The 10,741-nt window shown below is 38.1% G+C and overlaps 1 non-coding gene across 1 annotated transcript; it reads left to right on the top strand.

The window, feature by feature from the left end:
• Positions 1 to 10,426: 10,426 nt before the first annotated feature.
• LOC112718724 (small nucleolar RNA R71) lies at positions 10,427 to 10,534 on the top strand. Its single transcript, XR_003161051.1, has one exon. It is a non-coding gene; the product is annotated as a small nucleolar RNA R71 (small nucleolar RNA).
• Positions 10,535 to 10,741: the final 207 nt, after the last annotated feature.

Below are 10,741 nucleotides of genomic sequence, written 5' to 3' on the forward strand. Positions count from 1 at the left end.
TTGTTTCTCATTTTCTTTTCTTTTCTTTATGCCTCCACATCACCATTTACTTACACGTACCTCCGCTTTACCGTTTTATCATACGTACCTCTGCATCACCATTCAATTACACAACCCTCCGTATCACCATTTAACATCAACTCTTTTAATATAAAACCTATCCTTTCCTTTTCCTTTAACTAAGGACATGTATGCTGCCAAATCTGGACATTCTCTTTTAGATTGAAATTAAAGTCTTATCGTATTTGGATTTTAATTGGATTTGGTGGAAAACTTAATGAAAATCTGTTGTTGCCCTAAGAAGATTCAGAAAAATACAACAGGCAGCCCTATTTTTAAAAAATTTATGATAAATCCAATTCTAATCCGATACTTCCAGATTTTGGTGAGAATATACTTAACATCTCCAAGTTTTAGGACAAATAAGTTTCAGATCCATAGCACCTCGTTTGGTTAATTAAATGTCAGTTGAAAGTGCTGCCTTGTTTTTTTAAATTGGTTCTGAATTTCCTGTGAACAGCCCAAATTCCAAGAGACATTACTAACTATGCAAAATATCAACAGATATGAAATTTCTACTCCCTTAAAATAGACATATAGATCTTTAAAATCATTTTTGAAGCAACTCAAAATTCCAGATAAATCAAAAGTTATAGCAGCTGGAATTTGGTACTTCAAAACTAGAAAACCAGAAAATTCTGCAGCAACCACTAAAATTCAAAAATTCATATCTTCCAAACCACTTGACCAAATTCCCTGAAATTTTTATGGACAAATATTGACTTCTTAAAATTTGATAGAAAAATAGGATGATTCGAAAATCATGTCTAGATTGCTACCAGTTTATATTTTAAGTTGCTATCCAATCTATTTAAAAATTTCTACAGCAAGGCTTCTTGATTTTCACTAACCAAATCCGACCCCCTAAGCTCCTAACTCATACCAATCAATAATTCTCATTATTCATTACCATTTCTATAAGAATTATGCCCTAATTTTGCCAAGAGCATCAGATCCATAAACATCAAGAATTTATACGATTAACATAACATGATAACATTTTCACAACATTAAAAATCTGCACTACATTCAACAATAATAATTCAGCCACTTAACAAAATTTTCAGCAGCATCAATCATGTTAACTCGTCATCATCAATCAAGATTACATCTAACAATTACCCATCATTAATTTACATTTCTAACCCTTACCTCCTTTTGAAGTTAAAAATTCTATTTCTCCTTCTTCCCTGAATCAAAACCCTAGCCACACAGAATTGGAGCTTCGGCCTCTTCTCCAAGGACAAACAGCCGACCTCAGCTTGAGTAATAGAAGAGTTCTTGTTTACGGTTACTACTGTTCTAGCAAGAATTGAAATTAGAATAGCAGTGATGGAACAAGGAGAGGAACAGAATTTCTTTCTTTGAATTTAAAGACGAGGAAAAAGGAAAGTTGTTGGTTCTCACCCAGCAAGGATGCTTTGAAGATTCAGAGTGATGAGAGGTGGGGCACCTTTCTTCTTGATGCGGATGGTTTCTTCCTTCTTCTTCAACTTCGTTTTGCTTCTCCTCTCTGTTCTTCTCCTTTATTTTGTGTGTGTCTTCGGTTTGAAGAGAATGAGGAGCATTAGATTTATTAGGTGGAAGAAAAGAAAGTGGCGTAAGGTGGTACAGAGGCTTCAAGTCTTCTGCTCACTTCAACACAGCATTAACGCACATTTGAGGATGTGTAACCAGAGTTCCAAACAGTGCTGAGAGAAAAAGTGATTAGGGTTGGGTTTGATTAAGGAAAGCTTGGTCCGATTGAACCAGGAGAAGGAAAAGAAAACCGTGACTTTGAAAGGGAGGAAGGAAAAACCAAGTTAATAGTTGGTAATGCATTTAAGATAATTTCTCTACTAATTCATTACTTATGAGTTAGTAAGAGGGAGTTAATTTTAAAGGAAGTAATTAACTATAGCGATAAATATCTAATTACTAAGATTCGTCACTCAGAACCACTAAAAAAATTTTAGCACTACGTGTTTTAATTTTAATTTGTTATCTATGCTATATAACCTATGTGCGTCAGTGAACGTTATAATTAATGAGGAATCACAAGCCTCGTGGGGTAGGGCGGTTACATTCTACCCACCTAAAAAAAATTTGTCCTCAAAATTTCGTTACCTCGAGTGAGGGGATCGGTTTTGGTAGTATTTCCTGCATTTAAAACAAACAGCCTTCCTGGCTGTTGCTGCCCAGGGGAAAAAAATTCAGGCCTTCGTCGTATGCATTCTTTGGTTACATGTACGGGCTTCCCACAATTATAGCAAACCCTATATTTCAACAAATAGGGTTTTCCTCCATGATTCTTTCCACACACAGTGCATGTCAATTTTGGTTGAGTTAGCTGCGGCTGTTTGCCTAAGTCTGGCTGCCGAGTTACTTTGAAGTTTCTTCCTTGAAGAGCGAGGTTACGATTGAAATCCCTTGTTAGAAGATTCCTGTGGTTAGTTTGCGCTGCCACCAATTTCTTTACACATTCCTCTGTTAGTTGGCTCTTGTTAACTAGTTCTTCAAAATTTTCCATTTCCATTCGGCCCACATGATCTAATAGTTCTTCCCTAAGTCCTCCTTCGAACTTGATGCACTTTCACTTTTCGAATGCAGCTAGTGCTCCTTGACAAACGTTTGAAAATCGACATAACTCTTCAAACTTGCAAGTATACTCAGTGACTATCATGTTTTCTTGTCTCAATTGAAGCAACTCTAATTCTATAGCAATACAGAAACACTGAGAAAAATATTTTTTATAGAATTCAGTTGAAAATTCCTCCAAAGTGATGTTATCAGCTTCTCTTCCAAGCAGTTGAAGCACCCCCTGCCACCAATGTTGCGCGTCGTTCCTTAGCATGTAGGCAGCAAACTCTACACGTTGTGCTTCGGGGACTTGTTGTTCTCGCAGTGACCATCCTATTTCCTTAAACCAGTCGTCAGCTCGTGTAGCACTAGTGTTTCCATTGAACTACAGCAGATTGATTTTTAAGAAAGAGGCTAAGGTCATTGGTCAATTATCATTACATAGTCCACCTTCGCCTTCGTCGCCATTTCCATTTCCTTGTATAGGCACATGGTTACTTTTAGCTCCATTGTAGCGGTCAAGACATTTAGCTACTCAGTTGGTAGCAGCTACTGAGTCACGTATAGCAGCGGCCATGGCGTTTACAGATTCAAGAATAGCCGCTGCATTGAGGATAGTTCCCTTGCTTGTTCCCTCCAGTCGATAGCATCTTCGCCTATTCACAGCCATTTGAGTCCTATTAATACCCAACAATCAATATTAAGGTGATCAGTCTTAATATATGAAAATCAAGTATTAATATTACTACAATGGATATTCACAGACCTTCATACAGAATATATTACTAAATATCCTAACTGCATGGTATAAAAAAATTAAGAGTACGCAAGAAAGTATAGACAGTCCATCCCAAAGCTCAAAGGATGAACTGCTCTGATACCAACCTGTAACACCTCAACTTTTGACATGTCATGACCAATGTCAATCGTTTAGGTGTTACTTGTCGTAAGGACCTACTTGGCTCTAGATTTGGATTTTATAAGCAAATATTAATAAAAGCCTTTATCGGTTTAGCATGACTAAACTATTAATCATGAAATATCATTTAGTTGCTCGCAAGGTTAGTTCTTAAAGCTATGTCACAGATAACCACATGGTAGCAAAGAATATCATACATACATATATACAAATATATACAATAGTTAACTTTAGGGATACATGTCATCTATCCAAAAGTCGAGTACTACACCAAGTTATATATATAGATAGAAAAGAGGAAGTCAGTCCCAACCCTCACACGGGTTTCCAAAACTGGAACCAAATTACTAAAAGGTCCTACCCCTCTAAAAGTACTACAAAAGCGAGGGGAAAGTAATACAACTGATCATTAAAAGGAGTAAAAAGTCAGCTAGGTCAATCTCCAGAATGGTCTGTAGCTAGAGCAAACACGTACGGCATCCCAGGATCGAAACATGGGCGATGTACCAAAATCCGAAACTCAACGGACTCCTCTGCTGATCCCATCTGGGGAGGGGTAGAAAGAAAGTGAAGAAGGGTGAGAACCTAGAGTTCTCAATAAGGTAAAAGGAAAACCTAAGGTCTTTGTCTCTAAGTTGTCGTGAAACAGAAAAAAGAATAAACACAGAACACAGGGCACAAACATACATACAACAAGTAAACAGTACAGACAATTAGGAAAAGGGCAATAGATAATTCACAGGAAGTTTATATGCATAAACAAGATGATGCATGCCTATTCCTAACGTAGGCCATGAGCTCATCCATCGGTTGTCTACCCGCAACCTGACGTTACTCGGGACAAATCTCAAATATGGTCTCTTTACCATGTCAGTTAGGCATAATTATCATCATGGGTGAACCCATGTCAATGAGGATATCTTGGCATCACGGTAAGAGATAGGTTATCAATTAGGCTAACATTCCCGCATTAGCAATCTCAGGCTATCAGTTAGGCGGGCATTTCTGTTTTAGCAATTTGGCACAAGGCCCATTCAATATGAAATTATCAACTTTCTCCCAGTTTTTATTTTAAGTTGCTGTCCAATCTGTTTAAAAATTTCTGCAGCAAGGATTCTTGATTTTCACTAACCAAATCCGACCCCCTAAGTTTCTAACTCATACCAATCAACAATTCTCATTATTTATTACCATTTCTACAAGCATTATGCCCTAACTTCGCCCAAAAGCATCAGATCCCTAAACATCAAGAATTTATATACATTAATTATCTACCTTTCTTTGCACATGTAATTATCTACCTTTCTTCTGACGCGCTTATATATATACATTATCGAGTGTGAGTGATCGGTGAATTATCTTTTTCTTGAGTTTTAAATCCTTTTATAGGCTTCTAGTATAATATTCCTTTCTGTGTGTGTGTGTGTGTGTGTGTGTGTGTGTGTGTGTGTGTTTATTTATTTATATCTTAACCTCATATCATAGCACTAAACTATAATTGAATTATGACATAAGTATAAGGTAATAAATGGTAGGGTGTTAAACTGCCAAGAAAACAAAGGTTGAAACCACTGAATTCAAGAATTGAGACTCAATGATCTCACACTGTCTACATAGATTCTTACCTCAGTTACAACGCCATTCAAGAATAAGATCCTTCACTGTTAAAATTTTTATGAGGTATAGAATACACTTAATGACTACTTTGTAGAATCATCAGCGACCAGAATACAAAGTCTAAAGGCACAACTGAAGTCTGTAAAAAAAATTGGCATCATTCCTGAATATCTTAACAAAAATCAACAATTAGTAGATTCTCTATATGCTGTTGGGTACAAGATTTAAGAAGATGATTGGTGGACGAAATTGTGATCATCAATAATGGCACTTTGGTATGTGCATCCATTAACTCAGCACTTTCTTTCCACAATTTCGCTCAACTAACCAGCAAGTGTACTGGGTCGTCCAAGTAATAAACCTTACGTGAGTAAGGGTCGATCCCACAGAGATTGTTGGTATGAAGCAAGCTATGGTCATCTTGTAAGTCTCAGTCAGGCGGATAATAAAGGGTTATTGGATTTTTGAATAATAATAATAATAAATGATAAATAAATAGAAAATAGTTACTCATATAATTCAATGGTGGGAATTTCAGATAGGTGCATGGAGATGCTGTGTTCCTTCTGAATCTCTGCTTTCCTACTGCTTTTATCCAATCTTTGTCACTCCTTTCTATGGCAAGCTGTATGTAGGGCATCACCGTTGTCAATGGCTACATCCCATCCTCTCAGTGAAAATGGTCCAAATGCTCTGTCACAGCACGGCTAATCATCTGTCGGTTCTCGATCATGTTGGAATAGAATCACTTGATTCTTTTGCGTTTGTCATCACGCCCAGCAATCGCGAGTTTGAAGCTCGTCACAGTCATTCAATCCCGGAATCCTATTCGGAATACCACAGACAAGGTTAGACTTTCCGGATTCCCATGAATGCCGCCATCAATTCTAGCTTATACCATGAAGATTTTCATTAAGGAATCCAAGAGATATGTGCCCGGTCTAAGGTAGAACGGAAGTGGTTGTCAGTCACGCGTTCATAGGTGAGAATGATGATGAGTGTCACAGATCATCACATTCATCATGTTGAAGTGCAACGAATATCTTAGAATAAGAATAAGTCGAATTGAATAGAAAATAGTAGTAATTGCATTGAAACTTGAGGTACAGCAGAGCTCCACACCCTTAATCTATGGTGTGTAGAAACTCCACCGTTGAAAATACATAAGTGATGAAGGTCCAGGCATGGCCGAATGGCCAGCCCCCAAAACGTGATCACAGGATCCAAAATACAATCCATGATCCAGGATGAAAATACAATAGTAAAATGTCCTATTATAATAAACTAGCTACTTAGGGTTTACAGAAGTAAGTAATTGATGCAGAAATCCACTTCTGGGGCCCACTTGGTGTGTGCTTGGGCTGAGCTTGAATGTTACACGTGCAGAGGCTTTTATTGGAGTTGAACGCCAAGTTGTATCGTGTTTTGGGCGTTCAACTCTGGTTCGTGATGTGTTTCTGGCGTTTGACTCCAGAATGCAGCATGGAACTGGCGTTGAGCGCCAGTTTACATCGTCTAATTACGAATAAAGTATGAACTATTATATATTGCTGGAAAGCTCTGAATGTCTACTTTCCAACTCCGTTGAGAGCGCGCCATTTGGAGTTCTGTAGCTCCAGAAAATCTATTTCAAGAGTAGGGAGGTCAAATTCCAACAGCATCAGTAGTCCTTTGTCAGCCTCCTATCAGACTTTTGCTCAGATCCCTCAATTTCAGCCAGAAAATACCTGAAATCACAGAAAAACACACAAACTCATAGTAAAGTCCAGAAATGTGAATTTAGCATAAAAACTAATGAAAACATCCCTAAAAGTAACTAGATCATACTAAAAACTACCTAAAAATAATGCCAAAAAGCGTATAAATTATCCGCTTATCACAACACCAAACTTAAATTGTTGCTTGTCCCCAAGCAACTAAAAATCAATTAGGATAAAAAGAAGAGAATATACTATAAATTCTAAAATATCAATGAATATTAATTCTAATTAGATGAGTGGGACCTGTAGCTTTTTGCTTCTGAACAGTTTTGGCATCTCACTTTCTCCTTTGAAGTTTAGAATGATTGGCATCTATAGGAACTTAGAATTTCAGATAGTGTTATTAATTCTCCTAGTTAAGTTTGTTGATTCTTGAACACAGCTACTATTATGAGTCTTGGCTGTGGCCCTAAGCATTTTGTTTTCCAGTATTACCACCGAATACATAAATACCACAGACATATGACTGGGTGAACCTTTTCAGATTGTGACTCAGCTTTGCTAGAGTCCCCAGTTAGAGGTGTCCAGAGCTCTTAAGAACACTCTTTTTGCTTTGGATCACGACTTTAACCACTCAGTCTCAAACTTTTCACTTGGACCTGCATGCCACAAGCACATGGTTAGGGACAGCTTGATTTAGTCGCTTAGGCCTGGATTTATTTTCTTGGGCCCTCCTATCCATTAATGCTCAAAGCCTTGGATCCTTTTTACCCTTGCCTTTTGGTTTTAAGGGCTATTGGCTTTTTCTGCTTGCTTTTTCTTTTTCTTTCTATTTGTTTTTCGCCACTTTTTTTCTTTTTTCGCAAGCTTTTTTTTTTTACTGCTTTTTCTTACTTCAAGAATCAATTTTCATGATTTTTCAGATTGTCAATAACATTTCTTTTTGTTCATCATTCTTTCAAGAGCCAACAATTTTAACATTCATAAACAACAAGATAAAAAATATGCATTGTTCAAGCATTCATTCAGAAAACAAAAAGTATTGTCACCACATCAATATAATTAAACTAAATTCAAGGATAATTTCGAAATTCATGTACTTCTTGTTCTTTTGTATTAAAAACATGTTTCATTTAAGAAAGGTGAAGGATTTGTGGAATTATTCATAGCCTTAAGACATAGTTACTCAATACTAATGATCATGAGGTAGAGACACAAAATATAAACACACATATAGCATAAAAATCGAAAAACAGAGAGATAAGGACAAGGAAGTTAAGGAATGAGTCCACCTTAGTGAGGGTGGCACCTTTTGAAGGACCAATGGTGCTTTTTGAGCTCCTTTATGTCTCTTCCTTGCTTCTGTTGCATGATCCCTAGTGATTTTGGTATTCCTATCCTTAGTTGCTTCCAATAATTGTGTGGAGGAAAATTTATCCCCTGAGGTATCTCAGGGATCTCTTGATTTGTAGTCAAATGTTTTATTACTGAGCTATGGATCCTTGACATGAATCTCTCCATCTTCCATGACTCAGAGGTGGAAGCAATTGTCTTCGCTTTTTCTTCTTCTTTTTTTTTTTTTTGAGGTTTCTCTGGCCTTAGGTTCCATCAATGGTTATGGAAAAGCAAAAAGATATGCTTTTACCACACCAAACTTAGAATGTTGCTCGCCCTCGAGCAAAAGAAAAAAGAATAGAAGAAGAAAAAGAAGATATGGAGGAGAGGGAGAGATGTGTATGTTTCGGCCATATGGGTGGGATTGGGTGGGGAAGAGATGGATGGATGTGAGTGGTGAAGGGGTGATGGGGAAGAGAGATTGAGGTGATTGGTGAAGAAGAGAGAAGGTGAGTTGAGGTGGGTGGAGATCCTGTGGGGTCCACAGATTCTGAGGTGATCCTGTTGGATCCACAGATCCTGGGGTGTCAAGGATTTACATCCCTGCACCCATTAGGCATGTATAATGCCTTAGCATACAATTCTGGTGTTTAAACACCGAAGTGATGCTCATTTTGGGCGTTCAACGCCCAATTGCAGTATGTTTCTGGCGTTGAACACCAGTTCCATGCTTCTTCCTGGCGTTCAGCGCCAGCTCCATGCTCTGTTCTGGCGTTGAACACCAGCCAGATGCTCCTTACTGGCGTTTAAATGCTAGTAGGTCCTTCCTCTAGGGTGTGATTTTTCTTCTGCTATTTTTGATTCTGTCTTTAATTTTAATATTTTTTTTGTGACTCCACATGATCATGAACCTAATAGAACATAAAAGAACAATAAAAAGAAAAATAAAATTAGGTAAATAAAAATTGGGTTACCTCCCAATAAGCGCTTCTTTAATGTCAATAGCTTGACAGTGAGCTCTTATGGAGCTTCACAGATGTTCAGAGCATTGTTGGGACCTCCCAACACCAAACTTAGAGTTTGAATGTGGAGGTTCAACACCAAACTTAGAGTTTGGTTGTGACCTCCCAACACCAAACTTAGAGTTTGACTGTGGGGGGCACTATTTGACTCTACATTGAGAGAAGCTGTTCATGCTTCCTCTCATTACCAAATAACTTGGCATTTAGCTTCATGATGGTTCCTAGATATTGAGCAACTTGCTCTCCAGTTACATCTTCATCCTCTTCAGAGGAAGAATAGTCTTTTGAGCTCATGAATGGCAGACGGAGGTTTAATGGAATCTCTATGGTCTCTATATGAGCCTCAGATTTCTTTGGGTCCTCAATAGGGAACTCCTTCTTGGTTGGGAGACGTCCCATGAGGTCTTCCTCATTGGGATTCACGTCCTCCCCTTCCTCCTTGCATTCGGCCATATTGACTATATCAATGGCCTTGCACTCTCTCTTTGGATTCTCTTCTGTATTGCTTGGGAGAGTACTAGGAGGAATTTCAGTGACTTTCTTACTCAGCTGGCCCACTTGTGCCTCCAAATTTCTGATGGAGGACCTTGTTTCAATCATGAAACTTAAAGTGGCCTTAGATAGATCAGAAACTAAATTGGCTAAGTTAGAGGTACTTTGCTCAGAATTCTCTGTCTGTTGCTGAGAAGATGATGGAAAAGGCTTGCTATTGCTCAGCCTATTTCGTCCACCATTGTTAAAGCCTTGTTGAGGCTTTTGTTGATCCTTCTATGAGAAATTTGGGTGATTCTCCATGATAAATTATAGGTGTTTCTATAAGGTTTACCCATGTAATTTACCTTTGCCATTGCAGGGTTCTCAAGATCATAAGCTTCTTCTTCAGAAGATGCCTCTTTAGTACTGTTGGATGCATTTTGCCATCCATTCAGACTTTGGGAAATCATGTTGACTTGCTGAGTCAACACTTTGTTCTAAGTCAATATGGCATTCAGAGCATCAATCTCAATAACTCCCTTCCTCTGAGGCATCCCATTATTCACGAAATTCCTCTCAGAAGTGTACATGAACTAGTTATTTGCAACCATGTCAATAAGTTCTTGAGCTTTTGTAGGCATTTTCTTTAGGTGAATGGATCCACCTGCAGAATGGTCCAGTGACATCTTAGAGAATTCAGATAGACCATAATAGAATATATCCAGAATAGTCCATTCTGAAAGCATGTCAGAAGGACACCTTTTGGTCAGCTGCTTGTATCTTTCCCAAGCTTCATAGAGGGATTCACCATCTTTTTGTTTGAATGTCTGAACATCCAATCTAAGCTTGCTCAGCTTTTGAGGAGGAAAGAATTTAGCCAAGAAGGTCGTGACCAGCTTATCCCATGAGTCCATGCTATCTTTAGGTTGTGAATCCAACCATGTTCTAGCTCTGTCTCTTACAGCAAAAGGGAAAAGCATGAGCCTGTAGACTTCAGGATCTACTCCATTCGTCTTTACAGTCTTACAGATCTGCAAGAACTCAGTTAAAAACTG

This window comes from Arachis hypogaea, chromosome 10, assembly GCF_003086295.3.
Source record: "Arachis hypogaea cultivar Tifrunner chromosome 10, arahy.Tifrunner.gnm2.J5K5, whole genome shotgun sequence".
NCBI classification, from domain to species: domain Eukaryota; kingdom Viridiplantae; phylum Streptophyta; class Magnoliopsida; order Fabales; family Fabaceae; genus Arachis; species Arachis hypogaea.